This window comes from Rhipicephalus microplus, unplaced genomic scaffold (genome assembly GCF_043290135.1).
Source record: "Rhipicephalus microplus isolate Deutch F79 unplaced genomic scaffold, USDA_Rmic scaffold_293, whole genome shotgun sequence".
In the NCBI taxonomy this organism is placed as follows: Eukaryota; Metazoa; Arthropoda; class Arachnida; order Ixodida; family Ixodidae; genus Rhipicephalus; species Rhipicephalus microplus.
In genome coordinates this window covers 110,001-125,000 of record NW_027464862.1, presented here as the reverse complement: position 1 = coordinate 125,000, position 15,000 = coordinate 110,001, and the positions used below count along the sequence as shown (strand labels likewise).

Genomic DNA, 15,000 nt, shown 5'->3' with positions numbered 1-15,000 from the left:
GACGCCCTACCAAGTGCGCCCGCAACCCTGTACAGGGTCACATCTTCACAAGGCTGGCAAGCGGCATTCCGCTGCGCGCGTGCGTCGTCCGAGCAGTTGCGTGATAAACGACCGTGTCGAAAGCCCAAACACCGCCGAGGCCAGTCGCCGCCGCCGCAAGGGCAGCCACGCAGCCTGGCGAGAGGCATCGTCTCGTGTAGCGTCGCCCCCGCCCCAACTGGAGTGGCCCAGTTTTTTGAACGGGACGGGAACTGCGAAGCACTTAGACCGACGGCGGACTACGACGAGAACGCCTTAAGCTTCGCCAACGTTTCGCCAACTCGTGCGGGAGACTTTTTCCGCTTCGCGGCAAGTCGTCGCGCCGTGCTCTCCGCATCAACCGCGTACGCAGCGAACCGCAAACGTCGGGCGCAGCCTCCTCACCTCCCTGCGCTTTGCGCGCGAACGTTCCCTGTTCGCGCGGCAAAGCCTGGAGGAGGCACGGCCCCGCAGCGTGTTCGAGCGCCCGGTCTACGGGACACCCTGCTTACTTCGAGGGCAACAAGCGCAACGCAAGGCTGCGATCTCGCGCACTTTGCGCACGGCTGGAGAAGCTTTGCTGGCCGGCTTTCGCTCCTCGTGTTTACCGTGCGTTAAAGTTGCGCGTCCGTGGCTCTCGCAGCTCTTGCGCGCCCGGTCGCAGAGAGGAGTACGCAACCTCGACCGCACTTTCCCTGCAGGCTTCCTTCCGACTCGAAGTCCTGCGGCGGTCTCAACGAGGTGCCACATCCTCAATGCAGTCGGTCGCCCCCGTTTCGGTTGGGCTCTGGCACGACGGTCGCCACCGTCTCGCCCTTGAGTGGCCGCTGTTGGCGCTCGCTGTGAGGTGTTCAGCGTGCTGTCCGTGTTGCCGACGCGGTCAAAACGAGTCGACGGCTCACGTTCCCTTGTGCGCCGAAGGCTCTCTTGATATGTGATCCGACCCTCAGACAGACGAAGCCAAGGGAAGACCCAAGGCCGCAATGTGCGTTCAAAGAATCAGTGCTCAGTGTGTCCTGCAATTCACACCAAGTCTCGCAGCTGGCTGCGTTCTTCATCGACCCGAGAACCGAGTGATCCACCGCTTAGAGTCGTGAAAAAGTGTTTGTTCAATTCCGTACAGTCAAAACCAAACGTTTCTGGCACTCGGCCAAACAGTGGCCAAGAAGGGCGCTTTTCAGCGCACGCTTGGACTCCAAAACTCTGCCGCGCCTTTTTCGGCTGCCGCAAATCGAGCAAACGGTGTGTTTCGGACGGCGTTTCGCTTTCGCTACTTGCGAGTGCTTTCGTGGTCCACCCCTCTATAAATACTCGGGAGGCGTCGAAGCCGGTTCTCCAAGCCGGACCCGTAGGTATCGTTGTGTGCTCGCTCTCATTGGCCCGCCTAACCAGAAAATGCCTGCGGTACACCCATTTGGATAAGAGTGCACGCAGATGCGGGCCTCGACGGCTACACATTTCCTCGGGCGGCCGCCTCCCGGCCTCCGTGGAGCGCGGGATGCACGGTCCCATCGACAAGCCTCTCCCGTTTTTACCGTGGCGTCGCGGTTCACCACGGCAGGCGGGTCGGTCTCCTCCGCATAAAAAGGGGGACCCCCGCTTTTTGTTCCACGAAATCGCACAAGCTTTTTTCGCATCCACGGTTTGCCACCGCACACCAAAATGCCGATCCGGCTGCCTACTTTAGCCAACAGGTGGAGCCAGGCGCGCCGTACTTGCGCGGCACTTCCCACGTCCACCGAAGTCGGTGCCAAGGACCACTTTCGGCGCCGGAGCCGCGTACGAGCCTACTCGAGGCGGAAGAACGAAGCCAGCAAGGGCCTGGCCGCAAGTGCGTTCAATTGTCGGGACGTCCAAGTCCCTCGTTCTTCCGTGCTTCCTCTTTCGGCAAGTCGTTGCGGCACCTTCCCAAAGCGCGCAGACCCGCTAATCGCGACGAGCGCGACGTGGCCGTGCCGCCTTTCCCTCGGCAGCAAGCAAAACGCCTGGCAACGTCGACGCTCCCCTAACCGCGATCTCGCACCGTGTTTCGTGTGGCGAATTCAAAAGCCGGCCGGCGCTGCTGCAACCATTACGGTCGGTACGCATACGCCGCGGAGGGCGGGACGGTCATCGGAGCGTGCGGTTCCTCCATCGAGTACTGCGCACCTCGGCCGTCGCATCGCCGTGCCATGACCGGCCGCGCGTCAACGCGAACCGGTGCCAGCGAGATCCCTCGCCTGCAAGAACCGACCGGCAGCCTCCGTCACCCGAGGACGCGGAGGCGCTTGCCGCGGACGGCGGGACGGTATGCACTGGTGCACAGCGGACCCGTCACATCGCCAGTTCCTTGACCGACCGCCGACGCTTGTGCCGTTCCTCTCGTACTTGGCAGTCGCCGCGCGATTGTCGGGTCTCGTTCTTGCACGCTCGAACGGTCGGGAGGGCACTCGGCTGGCGTTTCGGGAACGCGCAGCCTCGCCTTCTACCGACGTAACCACGACTCGCCGTTCGCGCTCCGCCGCTCCTGTTTACAGTACTAGGCGGTCCCGCAGCGGTCGGGTCGCGCATTTCGAGCGCTTCGAGCCACGGTGCAGTGGCGGGTCGAAAGCCGACCTATGAGTGCGTTGCGCCGTTTGTACCCGCGTCCGCCACCTGGCCGACCGTCCAAGGTCGCGGTGTTGGCGTCCGCTGGGCGCAACAATTTGTCACGGGGTGCCGCTCCACATTCAGGCAGCCCCGTGGGGAAAAGCCGACCCCGCGTCCAAACGGGGTCAGCGGCAGAAAGTGTCGGGCGCAGACGCAGCTGAGGCGCTCACCCTTCACAATCCGTTAATGATCCTTCCGCAGGTTCACCTACGGAAACCTTGTTACGACTTTTACTTCCTCTAAATGATCAAGTTTGGTCATCTTTCCAACAGACCGGCGCAACCGAAAGGCCGCGCCGGACATCGGTCCGAAGACCTCACTAAATCATTCAATCGGTAGTAGCGACGGGCGGTGTGTACAAAGGGCAGGGACGTAATCAACGCGAGCTTATGACTCGCGCTTACTGGGAATTCCTCGTTCAAGGGGAACAATTGCAAGCCCCTATCCCAATCACGAAAGAAGTTCCACGGGTTACCCAGTCTTTTCAGACAGGGATAAAGACACGCTGCTTCCTTCAGTGTAGCGCGCGTGCGGCCCCGGACATCTAAGGGCATCACAGACCTGTTATTGCTCTGTTTCGTGCGGCTAGGAGCCGCTTGTCCCTCTAAGAAGGTTGTAAGGTGCTGGGAACCCCGCACCTATTTAATAGGCTAGAGTCTCGTTCGTTATCGGAATTAACCAGACAAATCGCTCCACCAACTAAGAACGGCCATGCACCACCATCCACCGAATCAAGAAAGAGCTCTCAATCTGTCAATCCTCCCAGTGTCCGGGCCGGGTAAGTTTTCCCATGTTGAGTCAAATTAAGCCGCAGGCTCCACTCCTGGTGGTGCCCTTCCGTCAATTCCTTTAAGTTTCAGCTTTGCAACCATACTTCCCCCGGAACCCAAATACTTTGGTTTCCCGGAAGCTGCCCGCCGAGTCATTTGAGTAACTCAGGCGGATCGCTGGTTGGCATCGTTTATGGTCAGAACTAGGGCGGTATCTGATCGCCTTCGAACCTCTGACTTTCGTTCTTGATCAATGAAAACATTCTTGGCAAATGCTTTCGCAGTAGTTCGTCTTGCGACGGTCCAAGAATTTCACCTCTAGCGCCGCAATACGAATGCCCCCGTCCGTCCCTCTTAATCATTACCTCGTATTCCAAAAACCAACAGAACAGAAACGAGGTCTTGTTCTATTATTCCATGCAAGTTTATTCAGGCGACTCGCCTGCGTTGAGCACTCTAATTTTTTCAAAGTAAAAGCACCGGCCATCTCGAGGCACACAATGAAGTGCACCAAGAAAGAACCGGCATGATGTTCAGTCCGAGCCGTCGCATCGGGTAGATGCACTACTCGTCTGGAACTGAGATCCAACTACGAGCTTTTTAACCGCAGCAGCTTTAGTATACGCTATTGGAGCTGGAATTACCGCGGCTGCTGGCACCAGACTTGCCCTCCAATTGATCCTCGTTAAAGGATTTAGAGTGTACTCATTTCAATTACGGGGCCTCAAAAGAGTCCCGTATTGTTATTTTTCGTCACTACCTCCCCGTGCCGGGAGTGGGTAATTTGCGCGCCTGCTGCCTTCCTTGGATGTGGTAGCCGTTTCTCAGGCTCCCTCTCCGGAATCGAACCCTGATTCTCCGTTACCCGTAACAACCATGGTAAGCAAGTAACCTACCATCGAAAGTTGATAAGGCAGACACTTGAAAGAAACGTCGCCGGCTCGTGGCCATGCGATCAGCACAAAGTTATCCAGAGTCACCACACAATACGGGCCGAAACCCGATCGATCTTGGTCTAATAAAAGCACCCGTTACCCAAAGGGCTCCAGGCTCACTGCATGTATTAGCTCTAGAATTGCCACAGTTATCCAAGTAGGAAGAAACGATCTAAGGAACCATAACTGATTTAATGAGCCATTCGCGGTTTCGCCTTATTTCGGCATGTACTTAGACATGCATGGCTTAATCTTTGAGACAAGCATATGATTACTGGCAGGATCAACCAGGTAATCGTTCGACTGCGCGTCCGTCCTCGCCTTCGGCGGGCCGGACGCAGTCTGTGTGCGGCGGAGGCCACCTTCAGGCGCCCCAACACGCTTATTTTGCACTCCGAGATGACGGCGTTCGAGCTCGCTACGGCACAACCTTCCCGAAAGACGAGTGGGAGCCGTGCGGCAAGAAGCACGTTCATGCTCGCTCTTTTTCGTTGCATCGACTCGGTCGCGCCGTGCGGGTTGCCCAAGCCCGCTGCACTGTCGGTGGACCGGCCGGAACTAGCAACGGAGCCGAGACTGCAAAGCCGCCAGACGACGGGTCACGCCCGCGTCTTCGGCGCTTTCGCATCTGAATCGCCCGAGGACGACACGGAACACACCTCGATATCGTGGTAAAACGGCACCGTCCGACAACCAGCCCCTAACGCATCAAGCGGATGAGGCTGCAGACGACTGCCGTGGATTCCCCTGGAGCAGACCCGAGGACACGCTTGACGAGGCCGAAGCCCGCCGCATATCAGACACCCGGTCGCTTTCGCGTACGCCGCTCACGAGAACCCCCACATAATAGCAGCGATAAGTACCCAGACCTCCTTGGGCACTAATACGAGCGTACTCGAGAAAATTTCACCGCGGGTGTGCCCCGAAACGTGTGGCACGTTGAGCGTGCCACAAGTCTACGTCGCTCTCAAACCCGCCGAGGTCGTAGAATTTGCGACCCTACTCACGAAATTCCCACCGAGGATACGGCCGCAAACGTACCGCACCTTGGGTAGGCCACGAGTTTGTGCAACACTACGCTGACGGCACAGCACCGAGGTCGTGCGCGCACGCACGGGAAAATTCCGCCGCGGTTTCTGCCGAAAACGTGAGGCACCACGACTCTCCGCAAGTTCGCGTCGACTGCGAAAGACCGAAGTCGTGAACGACGTGTCCGCTACTCGCCGCCGACACGCTGGACACCAAACGTACAACGACTCGACGGCGTCGTAGAGGCCCACGACGCGGTTTTCCTTAACGACGTCTCGGCGTGGCACCGACAGGTTAGAACGGCCGACCAACGTTCCCTGTCCGCCGTTCGGCTCAGTCGAAGGGCTCGGCGACTTCGGCAACGCTGCGAAGCCGCACGGTGACGCACGCCATGTCCCCATTTTTTTTTTTTTTTTCTTTCTGCGTCTGCCGGGGTGCCCCTATAATAGCAGCGATAAGCACCCAGACCGCCGTGGGTCGCTCGCCCCGGCTGACGTGGTTTTTCGTACTCCTGCGGCGGTCGCCGTCAAGCACGTCCAAATACGCTACTTTCGTGGGCGCATTCACGCTCTTTCGCTTCGCCGGAGTGCCAGCACTCACTCTGCCAAAAACGGCGAACATCCGAGCGGCGGTTCCCACTTTTGCGTCGGCGTCGCAAACCCCGCCCCGGCAGACGAGGTTTGCCGTACTCGTGCGACGGTGGCCGGCGGGCACGTCGAAAGACGCCGATATCGTGCGCGAATTGGCGCACCTTGGCTTCACCGGAGTGCCGCCACTGACTCCTCCAAAAACGGCGAAGATCCGAGCGGCGCTTCCCACTTTCGCATCGGCGTCCCGAACTCCGCCCCGGCTGACGCGGTTTACCGTACTCGTGCGACGGTCGCCGGCGAGCACGTGGAAAGACGCCGATATCGTGCCCGAATCGGCTCCGTTCGGCTTCGCCGGAGTGCCAGCACTGGCTCGGCGAAAGACGACGAACATCCGAGCGACGGTTCTCACTATTGCGTACGCGTCGCAAACCCCGCCCCGGCAGACGCACTTTGCCGTACTCGTGCGACGGTCGCCGGCGAGCACGTAGAAAGACGCCGATATCGTGCCGGAATCGGCCCCGTTTGGCTTCGCCGGAGTGCCAGCACTCACTCGGCCACAAACGGCGAACATCCGAGCGGCGGTTCCCACTTAGCCGTCGGCGTCCCGAACTCCGCCCCGGCAGACGCGGTTGCCGAGCTCGTGCGACTAGCGACCGCGAAGCCGTCTCGCGACGCCGCTTTCGTGCGCGGCTCCCACTGCGACCTGGGTCACCCGAGGTCGACGAGCAAGAAAGAATGTCGAAAAAAAATTTTTTTTTTTTTTGCGTCTGCCGGGGTGCCCCTATAATAGCAGCGATAAGCACCCAGACCGCCATGGGTCGCTCGCCCCGGCTGACGTGGTTTTTCGTTTTCCTGCGGTGGTCGTCGTCAAGCACGTCCAAACACGCCACTTTCGTGGGCGCATTCGCGCTCTTTCGCTTCGCCGGAGTGCCAGCACTCACTCTGCCAAAAACGGCGAACATCCTAGTGGCGGTTCCCACTTTTGCGTCGGCGTCGCCAACCCCGCCCCGGCATACGCGGTTTGCCGTACTCGTGCGGCGGTGGCCGGCGGGCACGTCGAAAGACACCGATATCGTGCGCGAGTCGATGCTTCTTGGTCTCGCAGGAGGGCCGCCACTCACTCCTGCAAAAACGGCGAAGATCCGAGCGGCGCTTCCCACTTTTTCGTCGGCATCGCAAACCTCGCCCCGGCAGACGCGCTTTGCCGTACTCGTGCGACGGTCGCCGGCGAGCACGTCGAAATACGCCGATATCGTGCCCGAATCGGCCCCGTTTCGCTTCGCCGGAGTGCCAGCACTCACTCGGCCAAAAACGGCGAACATCCGAGCAGCGGTACCCACTTAGCCGTCGGCATCCCGAACTCCGCGCCGGCTGACGCGGTTGCCGAGCTCGTGCGACTAGCGACCGCGAACGCGTCTCGCGACGCCGCTTTCGTGCGCGGCTCCCATTGCGACCTGGGTTACCCGAGCTCGACCAGCAAAAAAGAAGGTCGAAAAAAAATTTTTTTTTTCTGCGTCTGCCGGGGTGCCCCTATAATAGCAGCGATAAGCACCCAGACCGCCGTGGGTCGCTCGCCCCGGCTGACGTGGTTTTTCGTACTCCTGCAGCGGTCGCCGTCAAGCACGTCCAAATACGCCACTTTCGTGGGCGCTTTCGCGCTCTTTCGCGTCGCCGGTGTGCCAGCACTCACTCTGCCAAAAACGGCGAACATCCTAGTGGCGGTTCCCACTTTTGCGTCGGCGTCGCCAACCCCGCCCCGGCATACGCGGTTTGCCGTACTCGTGCGGCGGTGGCCGGCGGGCACGTCGAAAGACACCGATATCGTGCGCGAGTCGATGCTTCTTGGTCTCGCAGGAGGGCCGCCACTCACTCCTGCAAAAACGGCGAAGATCCGAGCGGCGCTTCCCACTTTTTCGTCGGCATCGCAAACCTCGCCCCGGCAGACGCGCTTTGCCGTACTCGTGCGACGGTCGCCGGCGAGCACGTCGAAATACGCCGATATCGTGCCCGAATCGGCCCCGTTTCGCTTCGCCGGAGTGCCAGCACTCACTCGGCCAAAAACGGCGAACATCCGAGCAGCGGTACCCACTTAGCCGTCGGCATCCCGAACTCCGCGCCGGCTGACGCGGTTGCCGAGCTCGTGCGACTAGCGACCGCGAACGCGTCTCGCGACGCCGCTTTCGTGCGCGGCTCCCATTGCGACCTGGGTTACCCGAGCTCGACCAGCAAAAAAGAAGGTCGAAAAAAAATTTTTTTTTTCTGCGTCTGCCGGGGTGCCCCTATAATAGCAGCGATAAGCACCCAGACCGCCGTGGGTCGCTCGCCCCGGCTGACGTGGTTTTTCGTACTCCTGCAGCGGTCGCCGTCAAGCACGTCCAAATACGCCACTTTCGTGGGCGCTTTCGCGCTCTTTCGCGTCGCCGGTGTGCCAGCACTCACTCTGCCAAAAACGGCCAACATCCGAGCGGCGGTTCCCACTTTTGCGTCGGCGTCGTAAACCCCGCCCCGGCAGACGCGGTTTGCCCTACTCGTTCGACGGTCGCCGGCGAGCGCGTCGAAAGACGCCGATATCGTGCGCTAATTGGCGCTCCTTGGCTTCTCCGGAGTGCCGCCACTCACTCCTCCAAAAACGGCGAAGATCCGAGCGGCGTTCTCCACTTTCGCATCGGCGTCCCGAACTCCGCCCGGGCTGACGCGGTTTACCGTACTCGTGCGACGGTCGCCGCCGGGCACGTCGAAAGACGCCGATATCGTGCCGTAATCGGCCCCGTTTGGCTTCGCCCGAGTGCCAGCACTCACTCGGCCAAAAACGGCGAACATCCGAGCAGCGTTTCCCACTTTCGCATCGGCGTCCCGAAGCCCGCCCCGGCAGACGCGGTTTGCCCTACTCGAGCGACGGTCGCCGGCGATCACGTCGAAAGGCGCCGAATTCGTGCACGAATCGATGCTTCTTGGTCTCGCAGGAGGGCCGCCACTCACTCCTGCAAAAACGGCGAAGATCCGAGTTGCGCTTCCCACTTTTTCGTCGGCGTCCCGAACTACGCCCCGGCTGACGCGGTTTACCGTACTCGTGCGACGGTCGCCGGCGGGCACTTCAAAATACGCCGATTTCGTGGGCGCATTCACGCTGTTTCGCTTCCCCGGAGTGCCAACACTCACTCTGCCGAAAGCGGCGATCATCCGAGCGGCGGTTCCCACTTTTGCGTCGGCTTCGCAAACGGCGCCCCGGCAGACGCGCTCGTGCGACGTACTCGTGCGACGGTCGCCGGCGAGCACGTCGAAAGACGCCGATATCGTGCTCGAATCGACCCCGTTTCGCTTCGCCGGAGTGCTGCCAGTCACGGCGCAGAGAACGGCGAACAAGTGTTTTTTTTTTTTTTCCTAGAATTTGTGTTATAGAAGGCACATTTGATATCGGACGATAATTTTCAACTTTATCACGCGCACCGATTTTCGTGTAGAGGTTTGCAAGTTTATGGGAATTTCTCCACTTGGAATAATGCGATTTAGTAGTACTACGAGAACTTCATGGATGTACTCAAGGGTACGGGGCAAGTCAGTTACGTCAACACCTGCAGATTTTTTACACTTCAAACTGAAAATTGTTGGTTGTGAGTCCTCGTGTGATATTAAAGGCCGATTCGCTAACACATAGAACAAAGAAAGAAAGGAAGAAAAAACGCCCGCGCTCGCTCAAGAAACCTGGGTTCGCAACAAGTGGCAACAACGCAACCGAGCGAGTGCGCCAAAACCCGTGGCGGCCCGAACAAACGCGAAGTCCCAACCGCGTCAGCCGGGGCGGCACGGGACAGGAAAAATCACTTCAGCCGGGGCGGCGGAGCACCGAATAAACCTCGTCACCTCGTCGCAGGATAAAAGAGGAAACAAAAAGTCTAAACAGCGTCTGCTGGAGCGAATGCGTAATAAAACAACAACAACAACAAAAAAAAAACACCCGCGCTCAAGAAGTCTGCAATCCTCACAAAAGGCGACTGTGACCGAGCAGCGTCAGCCGGGGCCGTGCGGAAACGGAAAAACCGCGACTACCGGGGCGTCGAGGCACCGAAAAATCCACTTCAGCCGCGGCGAAAAAAAAAACAAAAAGAAAGACGGAGGGGGGGGGGGGAACCACGTCTGCCGGGGCGAAGGAAAAAAAAAACGCGTCTGCCGGGGCGAGCCCGGGTGCGGCACCACCGGGAAAACTGTGGCAAACAGACATGGCGATCGAGTGAGTGGGCCGCCAGCCAGGCTCAGCCAAAAAGTGCAAAGTCCGAACTGCGTCAGCCGGGGCGGCAAAAACCGCGTCAGCCGGGGCGGCGCAAAAAACCGCGTCTGCCGGGGCGGCACGAAACCGCGTCAGCCGGGGCGGGGCGAAAACTGCGTCAGCCGGGGCGAAAAGAAAAAAAAAAAACGCGTCTGCCGGGGCAAGCCCGGGTGCGGCACCACCGGGAAAACTGTGGCAAACAGACATGGCGATCGAGTGAGTGGGCCGCCAGCCAGGCACAGCCGAAAAGTGCAAAGTCCGAACCGTGTCAGCCGGGGCGACGCAAAAAACCGCGTCAGCCGGGGCGGCGCGAAAACCGCGTCAGCCGGGGCGGCACGAAACCGCGTCAGCCGGGGCGGCGCGGAAAACTGCGTCAGCCGGGGCGGCGCGAAAACCTCGTCAGCCGGGGCGAGCGAAAAGGGGGGGGGGGAACCACGTCTGCCGGGGCGAAAGAAAAAAAAACGCGTCTGCCGGGGCGAGCCCGGGTGCGGCACCACCGGGAAGACTGTGGCAAACAGACATGGCGATCGAGTGAGTGGGCCGCCAGCCAGGCTCAGCCCAAAAAGTGCCAAGTCCGAACTGCGTCAGCCGGGGCGGCAAAAACCGCGTCAGCCGGGGCGGCGCGAAAACCGCGTCTGCCGGGGCGGCGCGAAAACTGCGTCTGCCGGGGCGAGCCCGGGTGCGGCACCACCGGGAAAACTGTGGCAAACAGACATGGCGATCGAGTGAGTGGGCCGCCAGCCAGGCACAGCCGAAAAGTGCTAAGTCCGAACTGCGTCTGCCGGGGCGGCACGAAACCGCGTCAGCCGGGGCGGCGCGAAAACCGCGTCTGCCGGGGCGGCACGAAACCGCGTCAGCCGGGGCGGCGCGAAAACTGCGTCAGCCGGGGCGAGCCCGGGTGCGGCACCACCGGGAAAACTGTGGCAAACAGACATGGCGATCGAGTGAGTGGGCCGCCAGCCAGGCACAGCCGAAAAGTGCTAAGTCCGAACTGCGTCTGCCGGGGCGGCACGAAACCGCGTCAGCCGGGGCGGCGCGAAAACCGCGTCTGCCGAGGCGGCACGAAACCGCGTCAGCCGGGGCGGCGCGAAAACTGCGTCAGCCGGGGCGAGCCCGGGTGCGGCACCACCGGGAAAACTGTGGCAAACAGACATGGCGATCGAGTGAGTGGGCCGCCAGCCAGGCACAGCCGAAAAGTGCTAAGTCCGAACTGCGTCAGCCGGGGCGGCAAAAACCGCGTCAGCCGGGGCGGCGCAAAAAACCGCGTCTGCCGGGGCGGCACGAAACCGCGTCAGCCGGGGCGGCGCGAAAACTGCGTCAGCCGGGGCGAAAGAAAAAAAAAAAAACGCGTCTGCCGGGGCGAGCCCGGGTGCGGCACCACCGGGAAAACTGTGGCAAACAGACATGGCGATCGAGTGAGTGGGCCGCCAGCCAGGCACAGCCGAAAAGTGCTAAGTCCGAACTGCGTCTGCCGGGGCGGCACGAAACCGCGTCAGCCGGGGCGGCGCGAAAACCGCGTCTGCCGGGGCGGCACGAAACCGCGTCAGCCGGGGCGGCGCGAAAACTGCGTCAGCCGGGGCGAGCCCGGGTGCGGCACCACCGGGAAAACTGTGGCAAACAGACATGGCGATCGAGTGAGTGGGCCGCCAGCCAGGCACAGCCGAAAAGTGCTAAGTCCGAACTGCGTCTGCCGGGGCGGCACGAAACCGCGTCAGCCGGGGCGGCGCGAAAACCGCGTCTGCCGGGGCGGCACGAAACCGCGTCAGCCGGGGCGGCGCGAAAACTGCGTCAGCCGGGGCGAGCCCGGGTGCGGCACCACCGGGAAAACTGTGGCAAACAGACATGGCGATCGAGTGAGTGGGCCGCCAGCCAGGCACAGCCGAAAAGTGCAAAGTCCGAACCGTGTCAGCCGGGGCGACGCAAAAACCGCGTCAGCCGGGGCGGCGCGAAAACCGCGTCAGCCGGGGCGGCACGAAACCGCGTCAGCCGGGGCGGCGCGAAAACTGCGTCAGCCGGGGCGGCGCGAAAACCTCGTCAGCCGGGGCGAGCGAAAAGGGGGGGGGGGGGAACCACGTCTGCCGGGGCGAAAGAAAAAAAAAACGCGTCTGCCGGGGCGAGCCCGGGTGCGGCACCACCGGGAAGACTGTGGCAAACAGACATGGCGATCGAGTGAGTGGGCCGCCAGCCAGGCTCAGCCCAAAAAGTGCCAAGTCCGAACTGCGTCAGCCGGGGCGGCAAAAACCGCGTCAGCCGGGGCGGCGCGAAAACCGCGTCTGCCGGGGCGGCGCGAAAACTGCGTCAGCCGGGGCGAGCCCGGGTGCGGCACCACCGGGAAAACTGTGGCTAACAGACATGGCGATCGAGTGAGTGGGCCACCAGCCAGGCTCAGCCAAAAAGTGCCAAGTCCGAACTGCGTCAGCCGGGGCGGCAAAAACCGCGTCAGCCGGGGCGGTGCAAAAAAACCGCGTCTGCCGGGGCGGCACGAAACCGCGTCAGCCGGGGCGGCGCGAAAACTGCGTCAGCCGGGGCGAAAGAAAAAAAAAAACGCGTCTGCCGGGGCGAGCCCGGGTGCGGCACCACCGGGAAAACTGTGGCAAACAGACATGGCGATCGAGTGAGTGGGCCGCCAGCCAGGCACAGCCGAAAAGTGCTAAGTCCGAACTGCGTCTGCCGGGGCGGCACGAAACCGCGTCAGCCGGGGCGGCGCGAAAACCGCGTCTGCCGGGGCGGCACGAAACCGCGTCAGCCGGGGCGGCGCGAAAACTGCGTCAGCCGGGGCGAGCCCGGGTGCGGCACCACCGGGAAAACTGTGGCAAACAGACATGGCGATCGAGTGAGTGGGCCGCCAGCCAGGCACAGCCGAAAAGTGCTAAGTCCGAACTGCGTCTGCCGGGGCGGCACGAAACCGCGTCAGCCGGGGCGGCGCGAAAACCGCGTCTGCCGGGGCGGCACGAAACCGCGTCAGCCGGGGCGGCGCGAAAACTGCGTCAGCCGGGGCGAGCCCGGGTGCGGCACCACCGGGAAAACTGTGGCAAACAGACATGGCGATCGAGTGAGTGGGCCGCCAGCCAGGCACAGCCGAAAAGTGCTAAGTCCGAACTGCGTCAGCCGGGGCGGCAAAAACCGCGTCAGCCGGGGCGGCGCAAAAAACCGCGTCTGCCGGGGCGGCACGAAACCGCGTCAGCCGGGGCGGCGCGAAAACTGCGTCAGCCGGGGCGAAAGAAAAAAAAAAACGCGTCTGCCGGGGCGAGCCCGGGTGCGGCACCACCGGGAAAACTGTGGCAAACAGACATGGCGATCGAGTGAGTGGGCCGCCAGCCAGGCACAGCCGAAAAGTGCTAAGTCCGAACTGCGTCTGCCGGGGCGGCACGAAACCGCGTCAGCCGGGGCGGCGCGAAAACCGCGTCTGCCGGGGCGGCACGAAACCGCGTCAGCCGGGGCGGCGCGAAAACTGCGTCAGCCGGGGCGAGCCCGGGTGCGGCACCACCGGGAAAACTGTGGCAAACAGACATGGCGATTGAGTGAGTGGGCCGCCAGCCAGGCACAGCCGAAAAGTGCTAAGTCCGAACTGCGTCTGCCGGGGCGGCACGAAACCGCGTCAGCCGGGGCGGCGCGAAAACCGCGTCTGCCGGGGCGGCACGAAACCGCGTCAGCCGGGGCGGCGCGAAAACTGCGTCAGCCGGGGCGAGCCCGGGTGCGGCACCACCGGGAAAACTGTGGCAAACAGACATGGCGATCGAGTGAGTGGGCCGCCAGCCAGGCACAGCCGAAAAGTGCTAAGTCCGAACTGCGTCTGCCGGGGCGGCACGAAACCGCGTCAGCCGGGGCGGCGCGAAAACCGCGTCTGCCGGGGCGGCACGAAACCGCGTCAGCCGGGGCGGCGCGAAAACTGCGTCAGCCGGGGCGAGCCCGGGTGCGGCACCACCGGGAAAACTGTGGCAAACAGACATGGCGATCGAGTGAGTGGGCCGCCAGCCAGGCACAGCCGAAAAGTGCAAAGTCCGAACCGTGTCAGCCGGGGCGACGCAAAAACCGCGTCAGCCGGGGCGGCGCGAAAACCGCGTCTGCCGGGGCGGCACGAAACCGCGTCAGCCGGGGCGGCGCGAAAACTGCGTCAGCCGGGGCGAGCCCGGGTGCGGCACCACCGGGAAAACTGTGGCAAACAGACATGGCGATCGAGTGAGTGGGCCGCCAGCCAGGCACAGCCGAAAAGTGCTAAGTCCGAACTGCGTCAGCCGGGGCGGCAAAAACCGCGTCAGCCGGGGCGGCGCAAAAACCGCGTCTGCCGGGGCGAAATAAAAAAAAAAAACAAAGAAAAAAGCCCGCGCTTAATCAAAAGAAAACAAAGAAAAAAGCTTGCGCTTAATCAAAAGAAAACAAACAAAAAAAGTTCGCGCTTAAGCCTGGCGGTGGAACCACCGGGGCAAACAGACCTGGCGATCGAGTGAGTGGGCCGCCAGCCAGGCACAGCCAAAAAGTGCAAAGTCCGAACCGCGTCAGCCGGGGCGGCGCGAAAACCGCGTCAGCCGGGGCGGCGCGAAAACCGCGTCAGCCGGGGCGGCGCAAAAACCGCGTCAGCCGGGGCGGCGCAAAAACTGCGTCAGCCGGGGCGGCACGGAAAAACGAAAACCGCGTCAGCCGGGGCGACATCAAAATGAGGAAAAAAAAAAAAAAACTGCCTTAGGACACCTGCGTACACTTTCATGCGTTTGGGCATATCTCTCTGTAACACGCGCGCCCCTCGTTACGCGCGGCACTCTGTTTTC

At 61.9% G+C, this 15,000-nt stretch overlaps 2 non-coding genes across 2 annotated transcripts; both read right to left on the bottom strand.

Annotated features, from left to right (window-relative positions):
- Positions 1–958: 958 nt before the first annotated feature.
- LOC142793202 (5.8S ribosomal RNA) lies at positions 959–1,111 on the bottom strand. Its single transcript, XR_012891515.1, has one exon. It is a non-coding gene; the product is annotated as a 5.8S ribosomal RNA (ribosomal RNA).
- Positions 1,112–2,830: 1,719 nt separating this feature from the next.
- On the bottom strand, positions 2,831–4,645 carry LOC142793210 (small subunit ribosomal RNA). Its single transcript, XR_012891523.1, has one exon. It is a non-coding gene; the product is annotated as a small subunit ribosomal RNA (ribosomal RNA).
- Positions 4,646–15,000: the final 10,355 nt, after the last annotated feature.